General features: G+C 47.7%; 1 pseudogene; it reads left to right on the forward strand.

Moving 5' to 3' along the window:
* Nucleotides 1–208: 208 nt before the first annotated feature.
* Nucleotides 209–4,795, forward strand: LOC109763557 (uncharacterized; annotated as a pseudogene).
* The last annotated feature ends 16,796 nt before the right edge of the window (nucleotides 4,796–21,591 follow it).

Here is a 21,591-nt window from a genome sequence, read left to right on the forward strand (position 1 = left end):
ATCCGTTGCAAAAAACACCGCATTAGTAGTAAATTTGTTGCAAAAAGCACTGATCGAATGATTTGGCCCATTTAATCACTTTCTGACAAGTGAGGCCTGACTGTCAAGAGCTGACTTGGTAAACAAATGTCATACACATCCCTGAATCTAAAAATAAAAAGCAATCAACCCCTTTGCAACCACTGCCTGCCCTCGCAACTAACCACGCCACCGCCGCTGGAAGCCCACCCGCCTCCCTGCCTCGATGACAGCAGCCTCGCTCGATTGGATCGAGAGGAGCTCCTCGATCTAGAGCCTCCCCTCGTCCTTGGGCCTTCCGGCGACCAGCGAACGCCGCCGGCGAACCAACCCGGCGCACCTGCCGCCCCTCTGCCCTGTTCCTTCTCCATCCTCTTTCTCTTCTCCCTGTGCCCTCTCTGACACCGCCGACGGTTGCCGCAGGACCTCCATGGAGATCGCCCCGATTTGCTAGAAATCGCCATGGCTGCCTCCCCAACAACTCGCCGTTGGATCCGAGCATGCCTGATCTGGAGCACCTCCCTGATCTCCCTCGCGCCCGACCCGCCTAGATCCGGAGCCTCACCGTCGGACCCCCTCCTCTGCGCCCCATTCCAGCCGCTGCCGGCCATGGCAGGAGCCACGCCGCCGCATACCAAAACAGGAAGCTCCGCTGTCACCATCCTGCCTTGCGCCGCCGTCGTCTGCACTTCGTTGTCCCCATCATCAACGCCATCAACACCGGCCTGGACGCCGCCGATCGCTGCAGCACCGGTACGCCAACCTCAAAAATGCGCACGCTCCGGCCACCTCCTCGAACCCCGTCGCAGCCATAGCCAGGCAACAACAACAACAACAACGGCGCCAGGGCGCCGTGCCGGACGAGTTCACGTTGCTTCGGCAGGAGGGATTGTCCACGGTGGTGTGCATGTGGGGGTCTGATTGCTTTTGTTTTTTAGATCTAGGGGTGTATGTGTTATTTTTTTGCTAAATCAATTTCTTACAATCTGGCCCCACTTGTAAGAAAGTGATTAAATGGGCCAAATCACCCGTTCAGTGCTTTTTGCAATGACTTAACAGATTTTCCGGTGTTTTCTGCAACGGATTAACGAGTTGGTGGTTTCCTGCAAACCTAGCCGCAAATGTGGTGGTTTCTTGCAATTGACTCATTTTCTGTGCATATCAACACTTTCGGGTAGTTGCTCAGCCCGTTCTGGGCCTTCCTTTACTGAATCTATTAATAGTTGCACTTTTCGACATATGCCTTTATTTGGGCATTGATTGTAGGCATCCCCTTCTTTTCAAGGAATTTCTGCGTCCGGTTCCTGATCAAGAGTTGAAAAAACCAGAATATGATGCTTGCTACTTCAGCAGTAGGGCATGTTGATCTGCACAGAACATACTAAGCCGGGCCATTGGACATGTACTATACACGCCCGTGGCAGGCCTTTTAATGGAGGTGTCACGGCCCAATACAAAAGAAAAGGAAAAACAAGTTGGAGTCGGACGGACACCTTGTCTTCCCGGGGATAAAAAGGTGAGAGCCCCTCGTCAAAAATAAAAAAAAGGAAGAAAAAAGACACAACAGATCGATTGAGCGGACGCAATAGCGGCAGAGAGGAAACCCTAAGGAAGAAACCCTGGTCGATTGAGCGGCGCGCCGGAGATGGAGCTCATCGACAGCGGGTTGGCGCTGATGGAGATCTCCATGGGCGAGTCCAGTACAAAGACGAGGATGAAGAGCATTAGAGAGGCGGAGCAAACCAATCTGAGGCGCATCAGAGAGTTGCAGGAGAGGATCCGGAGGAGGCAGGAGCAACTTGTTCGCGATCCACAGCCACCTCTTCGCTACGAGTTTGAGAAGGCTCCTACAGATGAGCAGGAGGCTGAGGACTACCGTCAAATGTGGGAGATGTGCTTTCGCCTTAATTTCGGTTCAATCGACGGGGAAAGTAAGAAATTCTTCACTTGATTTTATCTCCCCATGAATTGCCTTTGCGATTTCTTGAGATCGACGCGTGAAATCGACTTCGCTATGTGATTTCTTGAGATTGATGCAGAAACATAAGAAAAGCGATATTTTTATTGAATGTTTTAACTAGGATATGTCTGAGAACTAGATCGATTTGAGAAAAGAGTCTGAGAACTAGATTTATTTCACATCCCAATTATACTGTTAGAGTAGAGACATTAATTGTGTTATATGGAATTGGATACCAATCCAACATATCGTTACCATGGATGGTTGAGCTAGTATTATATGTTTCAACTGGGATTTATTGTAGAATCAATTCTTCTGGAAAATTGACAACAAATCCAGTCCATAACATATATTGGGAGTAGAGAAACCTCATTGGCTTTGCATATCGAACTAGGAGCAGGATATCGTAGTATTACATTAAAGACCCTTGATGCATTCATATCCTATTCCTATCTTATGGACGCCGATAAGTGCCACACGTGTGGGCGTTAGGGAGACTGCCCACACATTTTGTGTGGTGTGTAAGAGGAACAGCCCACACACCTACGTGTGGGCAAAACAAGTAATGCCCACACACCTCTTTTTTCCCTCCCGATCCCTCTCACGCGTGTGCGTGTGGGCGAAGTAGATAATGCCCACACGCACCGTATGTCAGGCCTCGTACCTCGTGGTCCCGCACGCCATGCGTGACAGTCACCGCGCGCCCGCAGTTGCCATGGTCCAGACCCTCGTCCATGTTCGTTTAACTGCAGTTGCCATGTCGCTGAACTACGGTTGCCATGTCGGACAACTGCAGTTGCCATGGTTGCTCAACTGCAGTTGCCATGTATGGTCTGGTCTACTGTAGTTGCCATGATTTCAAAACTTTAGGAGTTGCCACATACTAACACTAGGCAGTTGAGAGAGTTGCCATGTGCTCACAAGCATGCTAGGGCAGTTGCCATGTAAAAAGGACGAGTTGCCATCTGCTTAATTGCACGTTAGGGCAGTTGCCATGTACCATGCAAAAACACATGGCAACTCGGTAAAGAGAGAGTTGCCATCTGCTTACGTGCACACTAGGCAGTTGCCGTGTACCCTGTAAAAACACATGGCAACTCGGGTAAAAAGAGAGTTGCCACCTGCTTATAAAGCACACTAGGGCAGTTGCCATGTGCGCTGCAAAACATATGGCGACTAGCAGCTTGGGTGTGGGAGAGGAGACGGGCGTGTGGGCGAGATGGCAAATGCCCACACACTAGCCCTTGTGCGTGCATGGAAAGTGGCGTGTGGGCGAACTGCTGAACGCCCACACACCAGCCCCTCCCGTGTGGTGAAACGGCCGTGTGGGCGACCGGATGAACGCCCACACACCAGGCCAGTCCTACGTGGCACTAGAAACATGCCAAGATTCGTGCGCTCGCGAACGGACGCGGATCCACGCGTGTGGGCGAGATGCAAACGCCCACACGTGTGGGCGTTAACATTTCCGTATCTTATTACCCTGGTCTCTGGATGAGATTATGTTGAACTTCTTTCCTGGCAACAAGCTAGTATTGCTATCCACTATATCTATCACTTAATTTAAATAATTTTTCAATGTTTATTAACTTAGCTTCTTCCATGCAGCTTCTCTTGGTCCCATTTGCTGTACAACCGGAACCAACCCAGCAGATGCTCTTCCGGAGAGCTGCATGCAGATCTTCTCCATCAAAGTCACTGACCTAAACAATGATCTCAGCTTGCCACTGGAGGTTCATGGCTTTGTTGCTGCCAGGGACTCGGTAGATCGTAAACGCAACTATCTCTTCAGATGCACCAGGGATAACTGCCAAACCCTCACTCCGAAGGTGAGTTAGTGCGACTATCTATGCAATGTAAACACTTTGTGTGTGTGTGTGTGTTTTAATTAATAGTCTGGCAGTTAAGTGATCAATTATTATTGTGATGCTTGCATTGCAGGATCCATTCTTGCACTTAACAGGCCCCTCTCGAGCGGTTCTGTTAATTGACCTTGTTGCGATTGAAGTTCAGCTAAAAGTAAAGGGCAAAAAGGAGTCTGAAGATGAAGTGTTAGCTTTCAAATGTTTTTATTTCCATGAAAGGTATCATTTAGAAGATGGGATCCGTTTTCGCATCCCCAGCAAGCGCTGCATGCTTGAGTTTGCTTTGGCAGTGCTGCCTATGTCAGTTGAGGCCATTGTGGGCATCCGAGTTGTTGATGGGTCATGGCCTGATCATTGTCCGGGGTTGGTTGTTTGCAGTACCAACAGTGTAAAAGAAGGGAAAGTGGTGCTGCTTGATTTTCAAAATGGAGAGTTGCCTACCAAGTCAGATGGTGTGGTTGAGCTTGCAAGGCGTGTTGTTTCTGTTGATTACCCAGAGGGAAAACTTACTGTTTCTGTGGAGGCCTCGCGGGGTCGATTTTCTGCACGAGGTACAGTCGACTTTGGGATGAAAGTGCCAAGGGGAAGTGCTGCTCGCACGTGTGATCTGGTTTTCTGCAAAATGCTAGTTACAGTTGCTTGGTCCCTTGTTTCTTGCTATCGGGTTTAAAATCCAAGCTTATCTGTTTGGCCATCCTTACCCGTGGTTTGCCCAGCTAAGCCGTTTGAACTATTTATGTATCTATATTGTCATGCCTTGGTACCTCCCTACCTGTTGTACTTGATTCATCATGTTTGCTCTGATGTGGTATTACTTAGGCTGCTCAGGTAATGAGCATATTAGTTGTTGCTACTAAACTTTCTCACTCCGCTGTAATGTTATATATTGTCTCTGGAAGTTTAAGCTTATTGGTAATGTTGCTGCTACATTGTTATGTAGCATCCTCCAGAACTTTGCGTGCACTTGGTACCCCAATTGTGTTTCTTCTTCTATTTGATCTGATGTTCCTTGTTTTCGTGTACTTGTAGTCTGGAACTTAAGCGCGCACACACACACACACAACACAAAGCCTTTTTAGGTCTCAAACAAGTTGGGGTAGGCTAGCTGAACCTGTTGCTCTTACACTATCCAAACAAAACTTAGGGTGGCAGGGATTAAGGCGTCTGGAAGGGATTGATCCCTCTGGGGATTGGGTGACAGAAGTGGATCAACCCAATCCCTCGGTGGATTTTGCCCACTAGAGTATTTGTTCCCCTATATAACCAAACAAGCCCTGTGGTCTGGAATTTATCTTTTTTGCCAAAGTCTTGTTTGATGAGGAAAGGAAGGGCGATGTTGAAGCTGATCAGCGTTCTTGCTATTAGAAGTCATTATTTTGTATGAGTTATCTGTGAAGCCTTTTACATCGTGTTGAACCATGACTGTTATACATCAGCAAGTAGCTGCTAGTGATAGAAGTGAATTGTTCTGGTATCTCTGAAACACGCTGCCTGCAAATCTGGATGCCAGTGAAGTGGGCAGACATCTATTTTCTCCTGTCTTGAGAGTAACAATTGCTGCCAAATGATAAACCAATGAACAACAAATATAATGGCTACCAGGAGTGAAGGCAAGTAAATATTTTCACCAGTTAACTTGCTAGAGACTATTGCCATAGTAGAGGTGTTTATCATCGTGACTTGAAGCCTGGAAACCTGTCAGTGGATGAGTATGCGACCCTCAGGGTCTCTGGTTTTGGTTTAAGTGCGCTAACCAAGTCAAAGTGGCGAGATGGTCTGCCCGTCTGCTCCACGCCGCATGTGGAACTCCGGCATATGTTTCTCCGGAAGTGCTCATCAGGAAAGGCTACAGCGGGCAAAGGCAGATATCTTCCTTTCATGAAAGAAATCTTATTGAGTTGTATATGGAAAGATTGCTAAAGCTGAGTACAAATGCGCTCGTTATTTTTCGGCTGAGCTGAAGGGGCTCCTTGAAGTATCCTTGATTCAGATCCTAATACTAGAATGTCCATCGCAAGGATAAAACAAAGTGCTTGGTATAGGAAGCCGATTGAGAGAACAGCACTGAAAAAAAGACTTATACGAGCGAAGCTGCTGCGTCTGGCCTTGCATGTCGCAGTAGTTCCGATGAAAATTCGCGACCATGAATGCATTTGATATCATTTCCCTCTCTCCTGGGTTCGATCTATCTGGTTTGTTCGATGAAAGATAGCCAAATAGAGGCCTGGTTTGCTTCCAAACAGCTGCCAGCAACCGTATTTGTGAAGCTGAAGGAACTAGCCCAACGCATGAACCAAACAAACCAGCGCATGAAGCAAACAAAGCTGAAGGAACTGGCACCGGGCATATATGACAGCCATTGTCACAAGAGATGGAGTCAGACAGTACATTATGTCTGGTTTGTTTGGTTAAATGCATCTAAACCGGAGTCAAACAGTACATTATTTCTGGCCCAACCGTATTTGTGACAATCACTGTCATATATGTCTGGTTTGTTTGGTTAAATGTCTCTCCTGGGTTAGATGCATTTAACAAAGAAAAAAGTCTATTTTACTCCCCTGAACAAAGTGGGTGGTTTACTTTACCCTGATCTATATTTTGGCTCCTAATACACCCCAAACAAAACCAAACCGGACAAAACACCCCCCCCCCCCCCGGCTGGTTTGTCTCCATTCGATGCTGATGTGGCACAGTCAAAGGGCGGTTTTGACCGTGGTGGGGCCTACTTGTCAGGTTGGACTGTTATAGAGCTGTTGTTCCCCGTTGCGATCTGGATCAGAAATTCCCCACTTCCCAGTCCAAATCCCTAACCCTATTCTCCATGGGCGGCGGCGGCGTGAGCTCCAGCACCGTGTCGCCGGACGCTGTGAGCGCCGCCGGCGATGGAGGCACGGCCCCGGTCGTCGCAGCAGCCCAGGCGAGCCGTAGCTTGCTGGAACGGCGGTTCCCGCAGGAGGTGTGGCGGCGGGGAGAGCCGGAGCTCCGTCGAGAGGCGAGCCATGTCCTGATCTCCCGCACTCCGGCCATGGATGCGCTGGAGCTGCGCTTCAGGCGGTATGTGCTTCTGGCAACTGCGGTCGGAGACGGCAAGCAGACATTGACGCCGGCAGCCATGCTGGCGACCTTGCAGCAGCATTGCGGGGTGGTGCCGTCCGAGGTGGTCATCGAGGTCGCGTGCCCACCACACGACCCGTGGCTGACCTTCTCGACGGAGGAGAAGTGCTCTAAGGTGCTCCTTTCGTCAATGAAGATCAAGTGTTGCCGGCGTTGGATTCAGTTTTCGCGTTGGTGCAGAATGGTTCGTGCTCAGTCAGGTGCTCTGAAGTATAAGAGCAAGCTCGGCTTTGAAGGCCTTCCTAACCAGGTCTGGATGATGGCGTCCGTGAAAGATGTTCTCAAGCAGCTGGGTGGCGAGCTGATTGAGATCCTGCCGCCGGCAAGCCGCCGCGAGCTTGAGGTAATGGCGTGGCTTCGTGACCCTTCCTTTGTTGGCAAGGTGGTGACAGTGGAGATACCTGAGCTGAAGCTGACAAACAAGCCACCCGAGTCCATGGATGAGTATGAAGCAATGCAATTTGTATTGGGTGACTACGGACCATCGTCGCCGAGAAAGAAGAACAACTTACTGTATCCTGTCATTTGCCACATGAAGGAGGTTGTCGATCGTGGTCCTCTGCTTGCTGAAGGACTGCCTGATGAGTGGTTGTCAGGAGAAGGCGAGGACCTGACTCGCAAGCATATCTTCAAGACTGTGATGGGCAAGATCGACGGCACTGACGGTGCTGAAGGAGTTTGAGTTTGTATCCTGTTATTTGGCACTTTGGCACTTGGTTTGTTGTACTACGTGTTAAGAATCTGTAGTGGTGTACTGTGTGTTCAGTTCTACTTTGTGCTGGTTGTTGTGGTGAAGCAACTGTACTGCTTGCTGTGTACTGAATTTGAGCCAAAATTATGCCAAATATTTGTTTAATGTGCTGGTACTATGTTGTCTTGTGAAATGGTACAATTGTGAGCTTCTTTGTTTGTGCCAGAATTTCTTTGTGCCAAAAGAGAACATATTTTACCAAGCTTCTATCAAAAGGAAATTTCTTTCAAAAGAGAACATAGTAAACAGTAGCATTTTGCAACTAAACACAAATTCTGCAGCTTAACAGTAATTCATAGAAACAAACACAAGTTCATCAAACAGAAATTCTGCAACTTAACGGTAACAAACACAAGTTCATGCAAGTAGCACATCACCAGCAACCTACTAACAATTTGAAGGCTCTAAACAACAGGAATTTTCCTGCTTAACCCCTCAGTTCATCAAACATACTAACCCTGGTAGATTTCCTCCTTCTCTGACTAGAACTAGCACCAGGTGTTCTATTTGCTTGCTTTGGAGGCCTTCCCCTTCTAGGTTGTGCTGTCCCTCCTGTAGCTTGCTGTGAAGACTGGCCTCTCCCTCCTGTAGCTTGCTGTGAAGACTGGGCTCTCCCTCCTGCAGCTTGCTGTGATGTTTGAGCTGCCTGCTGTGAAGACTGGGCTGTAGCAGTTTCATTTGCTACTCTTTGATATGTCCTTGGAGGATTTTCCTACATAACACACAGAAGTAACAGTTGTTAGGTGTTTCACATTGCTGCAATTTCACAAGTACAAAACATATAGAAATCAAACATATGTAAAAATCAGTACACACTTTTGTTTCTTTTTTCCTCTTCCTATTCTTGTACTTTCCCTTGTTGGGGTTAGTATTGCATTTCCTCATGTTGTGCCCAGGATTTCCACATAAACTACACTTGATCTTAGTTCCAATCTTGGAGAGTTTGTGTGCATGCTTAGGAGGCTCATCTCCACCTCTTATTCTCTCTGTCCTGGGCCTCCCAGGCATTTGCACATAGCTTGGAACTAATGGTCTAGGTCTGTTAGATATTGGCCACCTAGGCATGCCCTCCATTGGCATCATGACATGTTCATATGTCCTGTTGTAAGCTTCAATTCTATAGCAAGGTGTAATAAGTGAATCAATGTCATCGGGGCCACACTGTGAAGCTGCTAGAGCATGAACACATGGAATTCCTGACAATTGCCAGTATCTACAAGAACATCTTCCTGCTTGCAAGTCAACTTTGAATCCATGCTGTCCTTTTTTTCGAAAAGGGGGGTCTCCCCGGCCTCTGCATCAGAGTGATGCATACGGCCATCTTATTAACGAAAGAAAAGGTTCCAACAAGGTTCGAAAGTCTCCGACAGAAAAGTAATAAAAATATAGCTCACATAGAGCAAAAGAGGCGAGACACACAGACTAGCCAAGAAAAGACGCCACATCCGGCTGGCTAAATATAGATAGGTAAACTAATTGCCTATCCTATTACATGACCGCCATCCAAACCGGTTGAAGATATCCCGAGCTACCATCTCCCAGCGGATAGATCCAGTAACCAAATGCTCCCTGGCCACCATCGGAGTGAGTAGTGACCATGAACGGATCATGGCCGTGGCTCGGAAAATAACCTGCAAAAAATGAATACGTGATATTCTGTTAAAAACCAAATCATTTCTGCAAGTCCAGATAGTCCACAACAACGCGCAAACTCCAACACGAATATGTCTCGCTAATTCAGGCTCAACCCCAGTGAGCCATGTCCCAAATAACGTGGTGACAGAATTCGGTGGAGTAATATTAAAAGCAATGTGAACCGTCCGCCAAAGTACTCTGGCAAGCGGGCAATCAAAAAAGAGATGCTTGATTGTCTCGTCCCGATCACAGAAGCTACACCTCGTAGGTCCTGTCCAATTACGCTTAATCAAGTTATCCTTGGTTAAAATAACCTGTTTATGGACAAACCACATAAACACTTTTATTTTCAAAGGAACTTTGACAGCCCAAACATGCTTGGATGTAGGAATGGGGCTCGAATTAATCACATCAATATACATTGATTTAACCGTGAAAACTCCAGACCTAGTCAGTTTCCAGCGCAATTCATCGGGTTGTTGAGAAAGATGGACATCCATTAGTCTCCGAACTAGACGGAGCCAATCTTCCCCAACGATTGCCCACTAACGACCGTCTGAACTGAATATTAAGGGGGTTGGATTGAAACACCGTAGCAACGAACACCTCACGTCGTTGAACAATACGATATAGAGACGGATATTGAATGGCCAAGGGTGTCTCACCGAGCCAAGTATCCTCCCAGAATCGTGTACTAGCGCCGTTACCAATAACAACCTTTGTCCTATTAAACAACGATTGTTTGACTTTCGTCAGGCCTTTCCAGAACGGCGAGTCAGTTGGCCTGACAGTGACCTGAGACAAGGACTTTGTCTGTAGGTACTTGCTGCGAAGGATTTGGGCCCACATGGCCTCAGTCTCAAAAGAAAGCTTCCACAGCCACTTGCTAAGAAGGCATCTGTTCTTGACTTCAAGATTCTCAATACCAAGACCCCCTTGGTCTTTCGGTCTACAGATGATATCCCATTTTGCAAGTCTGTATTTTCTTTTAAGATCATCACCTTGCCAAAAGAAACGCGATCGATAAAAGTCCAGTCTTTTCCTAACACCAACTGGGACTTGAAAGAACGATAAGAGAAACATAGGCATACTCGTGAGCACCGAATTAATCAAAATTAGTCGGCCTCCATATGACATGAGCTTGCCCTTCCAGCAACTTAGTTTCTTCTCGAACCGGTCTTCGATGCACTTCCATTCTCTATTGGTCAGCTTTCTATGGTGGATTGGAATACCTAGGTAAGAAAAAGGTAAATCCCCCAAATCGCACCCAAACAATTGCCGGTAAGCTTCCTGTTCGTCTTTGGCTCTACCAAAGCAGAACAGCTCGCTCTTATGAAAGTTAATCTTTAGCCCAGTCAATTGTTCGAAAAGGCATAACACCAGCTTCATATTTCTCGCCTTGGCCAGGTCATGCTCCATAAAGATGATAGTATCATCAGCGTACTGAAGGATGGATACACCTCCATCAACCAGATGAGGTACCAAGGCACCCACTTGACCATTCTCCTTAGCCCTTCCTATCAAGATAGCTAACATGTCAACCACAATGTTAAACAAGATAGGGGACATCGGATCTCCTTGTCTTAGGCCTTTATGTGTCTGGAAGTAATGACCAATATCGTCATTCACTTTAATTCCCACACTCCCTTTTTGCGTAAATGATTCAACCTGGCGACGCCAGGCTGCATCAAAACCTTTCATACGCAATGCCTGTTGGAGAAAGGGCCATTTAACCTTATCGTACGCTTTCTCGAAATCCACCTTGAAAATGACACCATCTAACTTCTTGGAATGGATTTCATGGAGTGTTTCATGGAGAACGACCACCCCTTCAAGGATGTTGCGGTCCGGCATTTAAGCGGTTTGGGAGTGCTGCACCACAGAATGCGCAATCTGTGTGAGCCTATTAGTCCCGACATTGGTGAAGATTTTAAAACTAACATTGAGAAGGCAGATCGGTCTGAACTGCTCAATTCTCACAGCATCCGTCTTCTTCGGAAGCAGTGTGATAGTGCCAAAGTTCAAGTGAAATAATTGAAGCTGTCCAGAGAACAAATCATGAAACATAGGTAGCAAATCCCCCTTAATAATATGCCAGCACTTTTTGTAGAACTCCGCCGGAAATCCATCCGGTCCGGGAGCCTTATTATTTTTCAACTGTGCTATAGCATCAAACACCTCCTTCTCCGAAAATGGGGCAACCAGAATATCATTTTCAGCTGCCGAGAGTTGAGGCACATCCTCAGTTCTGGACTCTTCGAGAGATACACAATTATCCTCCGGAGGGCCAAACAACTGCCTATAATACTCGGTTATATATGTTTTTAGGTTATCCTGTCCTAAAATAGTGCCCTCATCTTGCTCGAGTTGGAATATTCTCTTCTTTCTGTGCTTACCATTAGCAATCAGATGAAAGAATTGAGTATTCGCGTCCCCTTGGACCACTTTGCGAACCTTCGCTCGCAGAGCCCACTTCAATTCTTCTTCACGGAGAAGTTCTTTTAACCTCTTCTCTGCATCGGTTTTAACCTGGAGCTCAGCAGGCGTCAAAATCATGGATTCAGCCTTAACATCCAGATTCTGTATAAGAGAGAGAAGCCTGTCCTTCTCAACCTTATATACCCCAGTTTTCTTTATATCGATTTCGACCGAAATCATCTCATCTTTCCAGTGGCATGCTTGGTTTGCCAAGTTACTGCCATGTTCATCTTTTTCCTTCCGGAGCACGCATATGCATCGCATATCATATCTTGCATATCATACATGTTTTGCATCATGTTGCTTGTGCATTCCTCGTTGTTGATTGTGGTTCCGCTTGTTTGTGTTCTTGTCTTGGGTAGAGCCGGGAGACGAGTTCGTGAACGAGGAACCTGTCGAGTACGCTTACGAGGATCAAGCTTTCGACAACTCTGAGAATCTTGCAGGCAAGATGACCACCCCTCGAAATCACTTCTATCTTTGCTATGCTAGTTGTTCGCTCTATTGCCATGCTCGCTACCTATCACTTGCTTTATCATGTCTCCCATTGTAGCCATGTCAGCCCTAACCATCCTTTCCTAGCAAACCGTTGTTTTGGCTATGTTACCGCTTTTGCTCAGCCCCTCTTATAGCGTTGCTAGTTGCAGGTGAAGTTGAAGTTTGTTCCATGTCGGAACATGGATATGTTGGGATATCACAATATCTCTTATTTAATTAATGCATCTATATATATTTGGTAAAGGGTGGAAGGCTCGGCCTTATGCCTGGTGTTTTGTTCCACTCTTGCCGCCCTAGTTACTGTTATACCGGGATTATGTTCCTTGAGTTTGCGTTCCTTACACGGTCGGGTGATTTATGGGACCCCCTTGACAGTTCGCCTTGAATAAAACTCCTCCAGCAAGGCCCAACCTTGGTTTTACCATTTGCGACCTATGCCTTTTTTCCCCCCGGGTTTTCTAGAGCCCGAGGGTCATCTTATTTTAACCCCCCCCGGGCCAGTGCTCCTTCGAGTGTTGGTCCGAACTGAGCAGACTGCGGGGCCCCCTCCTGGAAACTCGAGGTCTGGTTTTACTCGTAGGATGTCTCATCCGGTGTGCCCTGAGAACGAGATATGTGCAGCTCCTATCGGGATTTGTCGGCACATTCGGGTGGCTTTGCTGGTCTTGTTTTACCATTGTCGAGATGTCTTGTAAACCGGGATTCCGAGACTGATCGGGTCTTTCCGGGAGAAGGTTTATCCTTCGTTGACCGTGAGAGCTTATGATGGGCTAAGTTGGGACACCCCTGCAGGGTATTATCTTTCGAAAGCCGTGCCCGCAGTTATGAGGCAGATGGGAATTTGTTAATGTCCGGTTGTAGATAACTTGTCACTTGACCAAATTAAAATACATCAACTGCGTGAGTAGCCGTGATGGTCTCTTCTCGGCGGAGTCCGGGAAGTGAACACGGTCTGTGTTAAGTATGACGTAAGTAGGTGTTCAGGACCTCTTCTTGGTCATTGCTAGATGACGTCCGTTCCATTGCTTCTCTTCTCGCTCTCATTTGCGCAAGTTAGCCACCATATATGCTTTTGCCGCTGCAGCTCCACCTCACTACTCCATCCTTTCCTATAAGCTTAGATAGTCTTGATCTCGCGGGTGTGAGATTGCTGAGTCCCCGTGACTCACAGATTCTACCAAACAGTTGCAGGTGCCGACGATGCTAGTGCAGATGATGGCGTCGATCTCCAGTGGGAGTTCGACGAGGAACGTGGTCGTTATTATGTGTCTTTTCCTAATGATCAGTAGTGGAGCCCAGTTAGGACGATCGGGGATCTAGCATTTGGGGTTGTCTTATTTTCATCTGGATTTTGACCGTAGTCGGTCTATATGATTGTATTTTGGATGATGTATGATGATATTTATATATTGTGTGAAGTGGCGATTGTAAGCCAACTCTTTATCCCATTCTTGTTCATTACATGGGATTGTGTGAAGATGACCCTTCTTGCGACAAAACCACTATGCGGTTATGCCTCTAAGTCATGCCTCGACACGTGGGAGATATAGCCGCATCGTGGGCGTTACATGGCTAGCACAAACTGCGATACAGATTGAAAGAGGCGCATGCCTCCTGCCTGGGATCCTCCTAAACTACTCCTGGTCGCCGGCGGCCTGAACGTAGTAGTAGGCACCCTCGGTGTAGTAAGGGTCGTCGTCGACAGTGGCGTCTGGCTCCTGGGCTCCAACATCTGGTTCCGACATCCGGGAAGAAATGGAAAAGGGGGGAAAGGGGGAGCAAAGCAACCGTGAGTACTCATCCAAAGTACTCGCAAGCAAGGATCTACACTATATATGCATGGGTCTATGTGTAAAGAGGCAATATCGGTGGACTGAACTGCATAATGCCAGAATAAGAGGGGGATAGCTAGTCCTATCGAAGACTATGCTTCTGGCAGCCTCTATCTTGCAGCATGTAGAAGAGAGTAGATGGTAAGTTCACCAAGTATCATCGCATAACGTAATCCTACCCGGCGGTCCTCCCCTCGTCGCCCTGTGGGAAAGCGATCACCGGGTTGTCTCCGGAACTTGTCTGGGTGTGTTTTATTAAGTATCCGGTTCTAGTTGTCATAAGGTCAAGGTACAACTCTGGGTTGTCCTTTTACCGAGGGACACGTCTATTCGAATAGATAAACTTCCCTGCAGGGGTGCACCGCATAACCCAACACGCTCGATCCCTCTGACCGGACACACTTTTCTGGGTCATGCCCGGCCTCGGAAGATCAACACGTCGCAACCCTACCTAGGCTCAACAGAGAGGTCAGCACGCCGGTCTAAATCCTATGCGCGCAGGGGTCTGGGCCCATCGCCCATTGCACACCTGCACATTGCATGGACGGCCGGAAGTAGACCTAGCCTCCCTAATACAAGAGCAGGCGTTCCAGTCCAATCTGGCGCGCACCGCTCAGTCGCTGACGTCAAGAAGGCTTCGGTTGATACCACGACGTCGAGTGCCCATAACTGTTCCCACGTAGTTGGTTAGTGTGTATAGGCCAATGGCCAGACTCAGATCAAATACCAAGATCTCGTTAAGCGTGTTATTTTGAAGTAACCGCGGATGCCGACCAGGGACCAGGCCCACCTGTCTCGTAGGTGGTCGCAACCTGCCCTGTCGCTCCGCCACAAAGTAACCATCAGGGGGCTGTCGGGAACCCAGGCCCATCACTACCTGGATGGAACCACCTGCCCCTTCAGCCCCCATCTCCGAATCACTTGCGGGTACTCTACGAGCCGACCCGACTTTAGTCACCATCTGAATATTATATATGTATGTATACTATAAACCCATGATCACCTCCCGAGTGATCACGACCCGATAGTATAGCATGGCAGACGGACAAGAATGTAGGGCCACAAATGATAAACTAGCATCCCATACTAAGCATTTAGGATTGCAGGTAAGGTATCAACAATTGTAGCAACAATGACAGGCTATGCAACAGAATAGGATTAACCGAAAGTAGTATCATGCTACACTACTCTAATGCAAGCAGTAGAGAGAAGGAATAGGCGATATCTGGTGATCAAGGGGGGGCCTTGCCTGGTTGCTCTGGCAAGAAGGAGGGGTCGTCAACTCTGTAGTCGACCGGGGCAGCAGCGGCGACGTCAGTCTCGTAGTCTACCGGAGAGAAGAGGGGGAAGAAACAATGAATACAATGCAAACATATGCATGACGATGCATGTCAAAGCAAATAGCGGTGCTAGTGTGCTCTAACGCGGTAGTAGGCGATACTAGCAAAGGGGGGAAACATTCAGGAAAGTATTCCCGGTGTTTGACGTTTTCGGACAGATGAACCGGAGATGAAATGTTGCATGTTTGCTATGCTAGGGATGTGTGGCTGACAAACGGACTACGTATTCGGATTCGTTTCGTCGGTCTGAGCAACTTTCATGTACAAAGTATTTTCATCCGAGGTACGGTTTATTTTATATTAATTTTCAAAATTTTATTCATTTTCTGAATTTAAATTAATTCAAATTTAAACAGTGGAATATTCTTTTATACCTAGCAGCAGCTAGCTACTGATTATGACAGGTGGGGTCCAGAGGCTGAGTCAGCATGCACAGTCAGCAAGTCAAATGTCAGCATTGACCAGTCAAACAGGGGGTGGGACCCAGGTGTCATAGGATGTTTTATTAACAGTAGTTTTAATTAGTTAGTTTATCAAAAGGGGCCCACTAGTCAGTGGGATATTAGGTAGGGGTTAGGTTAGTGCCTAATTAACAGGGTTGGGCCCACCCGCTGGTTTTAACCAGCGCGCGCCGGCGGTACAGAGGCGACGGGGGCTCGCCGGACTCGCGGCCTCGGTGACCATTTGGTCAGCCGAGAGCGGTTACGGGGAGAGGGCGACAGCGTGAGTCGAGGAGAGGGGTTAGTAGGTGCGGGGGGGGGGGGTGGCTTGAGCGACGTCTACAGAGACTAACGAGCGGCGGTGGCGGTGGAGTTGTGTCAGGGACCTGGTACAGGCGACCCCAGGACGTGTGGGGGGCTCTCTGGAACGTCCGCATCACGGCGCATCCAGCGGTGGCGGTGGCGTGGCCGGAGATGTCCAGCAGCGACGGCGGTGAGGTCTGTGGCATAGGAGGCTGCGGTAGGGCGGGCCAGGCCGACGCAGGCATGCGAGGGTGCAGCCAGACGCGCGGGCTGGGCTGCAGCGGCGCGGGGCATCGCATGGAGACGAGGCTAGTGGGGGGAGCAGAGGGCAGTAGCGAGCAGAGGCGGGCGGCGGGGCGCGCATCTGTAGGATCGAAAGTATGTCTAGAGGGGGGGGGGTGATTAGACTACTTGACCAAATAAAAACCTAACCTTTTCTGAGTTTTAATTCTTGGCAACTTTTAGCAACTTAGCACAAGTCAAGCAATCACATACAATTCAAGCAAGCATGCAAAGAGTATATGAGCAGCGGAAAGTAAAGCATGCAACTTGCAAGAAAGTAAATGGGAGGATTTTGGAGGGAGCAAACACAATGTTGACACGGAGATTTTTGGCGTGGTTCCGATAGGTGGTGCTATCGTACATCCATGTTGATGGAGACTTCAACCCACGAAGGGCAACGGCTGCGGGAGTCCACGGAGGGCTCCACCCACGAAGGGTCCACGAAGAAGCAACCTTGTCTATCCCACCATGGCCATCGCCCACGAAGGACTTGCCTCACTAGGGTAGATCTTCACGAAGTAGGTGATCTCCTTGTCCTTACAAACTCCTTGGTTCAACTCCACAATCTTGACGGAGGCTCCCAAGTGACACCTAACCAATCTAGGAGACACCACTCTCCAAAAGGTAATAGATGGTGTGTTGATGATGAACTCCTTGCTCTTGTGCTTCAAATGATAGTCTCCCCAACACTCAACTCTCTCACATAGATTTGGCTATGGTGGAAAGATGATTTGAGTGGAAAGCAATTTGGGGAAGGCTAGAGATCAAGATTCTTGTGGTTGGAATGGAATGTCTTGGTCTCAACACATGAGTAGGTGGTTCTCTCTCAGAAAATGAGTGCTGGAAGTGTAGGCACGTCCTGATGGCTCTCCTCACGAATGAAGGAAGGGTGGAGGGGTGTATATAGCCTCCACACAAGATCTAACCGTTACACATAGATTCCCAAACTCGGTGAGACCGAATGGTAAAACTAGGTCAGACCGATTCAGGTCAAAATATGAATGTTAGAGTCTTCAGTGGGACCGAAACAATCAACTCGGTAGGACCGATGCGCTATGGTTAGGGCATAACGTAATCTCGGTGTGACTGATCACATGAACTCGGTGGGACCGATTTCAGTAATGAGCACACAGGGAGTTGGTCAGGCAAACTTGGTGGGACCGATTCACTCACTTTGATGAGACCGGAGCGTTACGAGAAGGAAATAGGGAGTTTGCATTGCAGACTCGATGGGACCGATCGCTCATTTCGGTGAGACTGAAACGTTACGAAGGGAAACAGAGAATTTGCAATCCCATCTCGATGAGACCGAGATCCCTATCAGTGAAAACAAACTGATTAGGGTTTGTGGCAGTGGCTATGTCAAATGAACTTGATGGCGCCGGATATATCAAATCCGTGGGGTCGAGTTTGACTTTTAGGTTTAAGACATATGTGGATGTGAGAAAGTGGTTGAGGGTTTTGGAGCATCTCACTAAGCATTTTGAGCAAGTAAGCCATTAAGCAACACCTCATCCCCTTTTAATAGTATTGACTTTCCTATAGACTTAATGTGATCTTGGATCACTTAAAGGAAAATGTGGAGTCTTGAACTTGTTGCCAATATGTGTCCTTAGCATTTTGCGGGGTCCACATCTCTAGTCCATGCCATGCCAATCATTGAACTTTCTGAAATGATCATCTTGAAAGAGCATTAGTTCAATGAGCTATATGTTGTTAAGAATTACCAAAACCACCCAGGGATTAGTTGCACTTTCAATCTCCCCCTTTTTGGTAATTGATGACAACATATAGATCAAAGCTTCGATAAATGATTATAAGAATGAAATACATCGTCGCTTTGAGAAGTATGTGATAAGCAAGAGCTCCCCCTAAATTTGTGCATTATTTAAAATTTGCTTTTGAATGCAAATGCACAACCAATTAGGATCATGGGTTACTCTTCCATGTCACATACATCTTGGTGGAGCACTCAAAATGATAAAAATAGGAACAAGCACTCATCACCAAGGGAAAGTGAATGATCATACATAAAGGATAGAGAATATCATCATCCAAGCACAAGCATTAAGTAGGATATGACCAAACACATGACCATACAAAGTATCTCACACACACAAGCATAAAGTATCTCAACCAATCAATCAAAGCAAATAAGTAGCAAAAGAAGCAAAGTTCTCTCTCTCCGAAGCCTATGATCTATACACTTTCTCCCCCTTTGACAACAAGTTACCAAAAAGCTTGAAAATGCATAGTGCTATGCGACTCTCTAGGCTTGATCTTCAGGAGGAGGTGTTGAGAGGACTCCAAGGATGAAAGCATCTATTGAAGTTGATGGACCTAGTGGAGTTGCCACTGGAGGGGCAACTGGAGCTGTGGCTGCAGGTGCTGATGCTGTAGCTCTAGTGTCAGGCACTGGCACTACTGCATATCTCTATCCCCTAGGCACTCTCTAGAACACTTCTGTAGTTGCTTTCCCCTTCTTCTCTTCTGCTTCTTCCTGGAGCTGCTCAACAGCTGTTTAAATTTCAGTCACCTTCAAGTCAAGATCATAGAATTCTGTTTCAATGATCCTCTCCAAGCTCTCCTAGTTCTAAGTCACGGTGGACAATCCTTTCTCAGTTCTCAAGGTTGCTTGAATTAGATATCCAAGCTGGTCTTGCTTTGACTTGAGGAACACTTGTGAAGCTTATTCAGCACTTGGCATCTTTGCTGCCTTCTCTGCTTTTGCCTTCTATCTCTTCTCTTGAGCCTCTAGAGATGTTGGATCTTCAACAATCATGACAACGGTGTTGTCCTCAAAATCATGCTTCAAGGGCAAATGCTCTTTGTCCAACAAATATACTCCTTTGGGCATCTTGGAGTTTATCAACATATGTATGTGTGGAGCATACCCACATGACCTCTTCTGGTCAGCAACTGTTCTCTTGATTGTCTCAACAATCAAACTCATGACCTTGAATCTCTGGGGCAAATAAAAAATTTGAAGCAGATTAATGGAATGGCCTCTGATCATCCTGTGATCTCCTGATTTGGGCAACAAGGTGTGCCTCAAGATGGTGTTCATTGTGGCCAATCCAGACATCAAGAAATACACTGAGCCTAGTTTGTGAGTCTCCAAAGCTTTGTCAGGTATCTCCTTGTACATATTTACCATGGAGTTGTGATCCTTCTTCTTCTCAGCATAGACATCAATGTCTTTCTCAGCTTCTTTGGGGGCTTTTATGAGCTTGGCCCACTCATCAACGGTAGATTGGTACCTTGTACCTTCGGTCATCCACACAATCTTTCCATCAGGATAGAAATGAGCTGTAGAGTAAAACTACATAATGATCTCATCATTCCATTTGGTCAACTTTTGACCAACAAACTTGTCAACACCATTGAGCTTGAAGCTCTCATGCACTCCTCGAAAATGATCATCAATCTCATCAATATACTCCCAATCAACCCACTTCATATCACAGATAATGGGTTTCTTGTCCAGCAACATTGTCTCATAGAAATCTTGTTGTTCTTTGTGTTAGAAATATGCCCTAGAGGCAATAATAAATTGGTTATTATTATATTTCCTTGTTCATGATAATCGTTTATTATCCATGCTAAAATTGTATTGATAGGAAACTCAGATACATTTGTGGATACATAGACAACACCATGTCCCTAGTAAGCCTCTAGTTGACTAGCTCGTTGATCAATAGATGGTTACGGTTTCCTGACCATGGACATTGGATGTCGTTGATAACGGGATCACATCATTAGGAGAATGATGTGATGGACAAGACCCAATCCTAAGCCTAGCACAAGATCGTGTAGTTCGTTTGCTAAGAGCTTTTCTAATGTCAAGTATCATTTCCTTAGACCATGAGATTGTGCAACTCCCGGATACCGTAGGAATGCTTTGGGTGTACCAAACGTCACAACGTAACTGGGTGGCTATAAAGGTGCACTACAGGTATCTCCGAAAGTGTCTGTTGGGTTGGCACGAATCGAGACTGGGATTTGTCACTCCGTGTAAACGGAGAGGTATCGCTGGGCCCACTCGGTAGGACATCATCATAATGTGCACAATGTGACCAAGGAGTTGATCACGGGATGATGTGTTACGGAACGAGTAAAGAGACTTGCCGGTAACGAGATTGAACAAGGTATCGGGATACCGACGATCGAATCTCGGGCAAGTACTATACCGGTAGACAAAGGGAATTGTATACGGGATTGATTGAATCCCCGACATCGTGATTCATCCGATGAGATCATCGTGGAACATGTGGGAGCCAACATGGGTATCCAGATCCCGCTGTTGGTTATTGGCCAGAGAACGTCTCGGTCATGTCTGCATGGTTCCCGAACCCGTAGGGTCTACACACTTAAGGTTTGATGACGCTAGGGTTATAGGGAATAGATATACGTGGTTACCGAATGTTGTTCGGAGTCCCGGATGAGATCCCGGATGTCACGAGGAGTTCCGGAATGGTCCGGAGGTAAAGATTTATATATGGGAAGTCCTGTTTTGGTCACCGGAAAAGTTTCGGGTGCTATCGGTAACGTACCGGGACCACCGGGAGGGTCCCGGGGGTCCACCAGGTGGGGCCACCGGCCCCAGAGGGCTGCGTGGGCCAAGTATGGGAAGGGACCAGCCCCTAGGTGGGCTGGTGCGCCTCCCAGAAGGGGCCCAAGGCGCAGGGAAGGGGGAAGGGGGAAACCCTAGGCTTAGATGGGCCTAAGGCCCACCTAGTGGTGCGCCCCCCCTCTCTCCCCCTTTGGCCGCCCCTCCAAGTCCCATCTAGGGCTGGCCGCACCCCTTGGGGGGGAACCCTAGATGGGGGTGCAGCCCCTCTCCCTCCCCTATATATAGTGGGGGTTTTGGGGCTGCCATACACACGAGAACATCTCTCTCTTTGGCGCAGCCCTACCCCTCTCCCTCCTCGTCTCTCGCAGTGCTTGGCGAAGCCCTGCTGGAGTGCCACGCTCCTCCACCACCACCACGCCGTTGTGCTGCTGCTGGACGGAGTCTTCCCCAACCTCTCCCTCTCTCCTTGCTGGATCAAGGCATGGGAGACGTCACCGGGCTG

This window comes from Aegilops tauschii, chromosome 2 (genome assembly GCF_002575655.3).
Source record: "Aegilops tauschii subsp. strangulata cultivar AL8/78 chromosome 2, Aet v6.0, whole genome shotgun sequence".
Classification (NCBI taxonomy): domain Eukaryota; kingdom Viridiplantae; phylum Streptophyta; class Magnoliopsida; order Poales; family Poaceae; genus Aegilops; species Aegilops tauschii.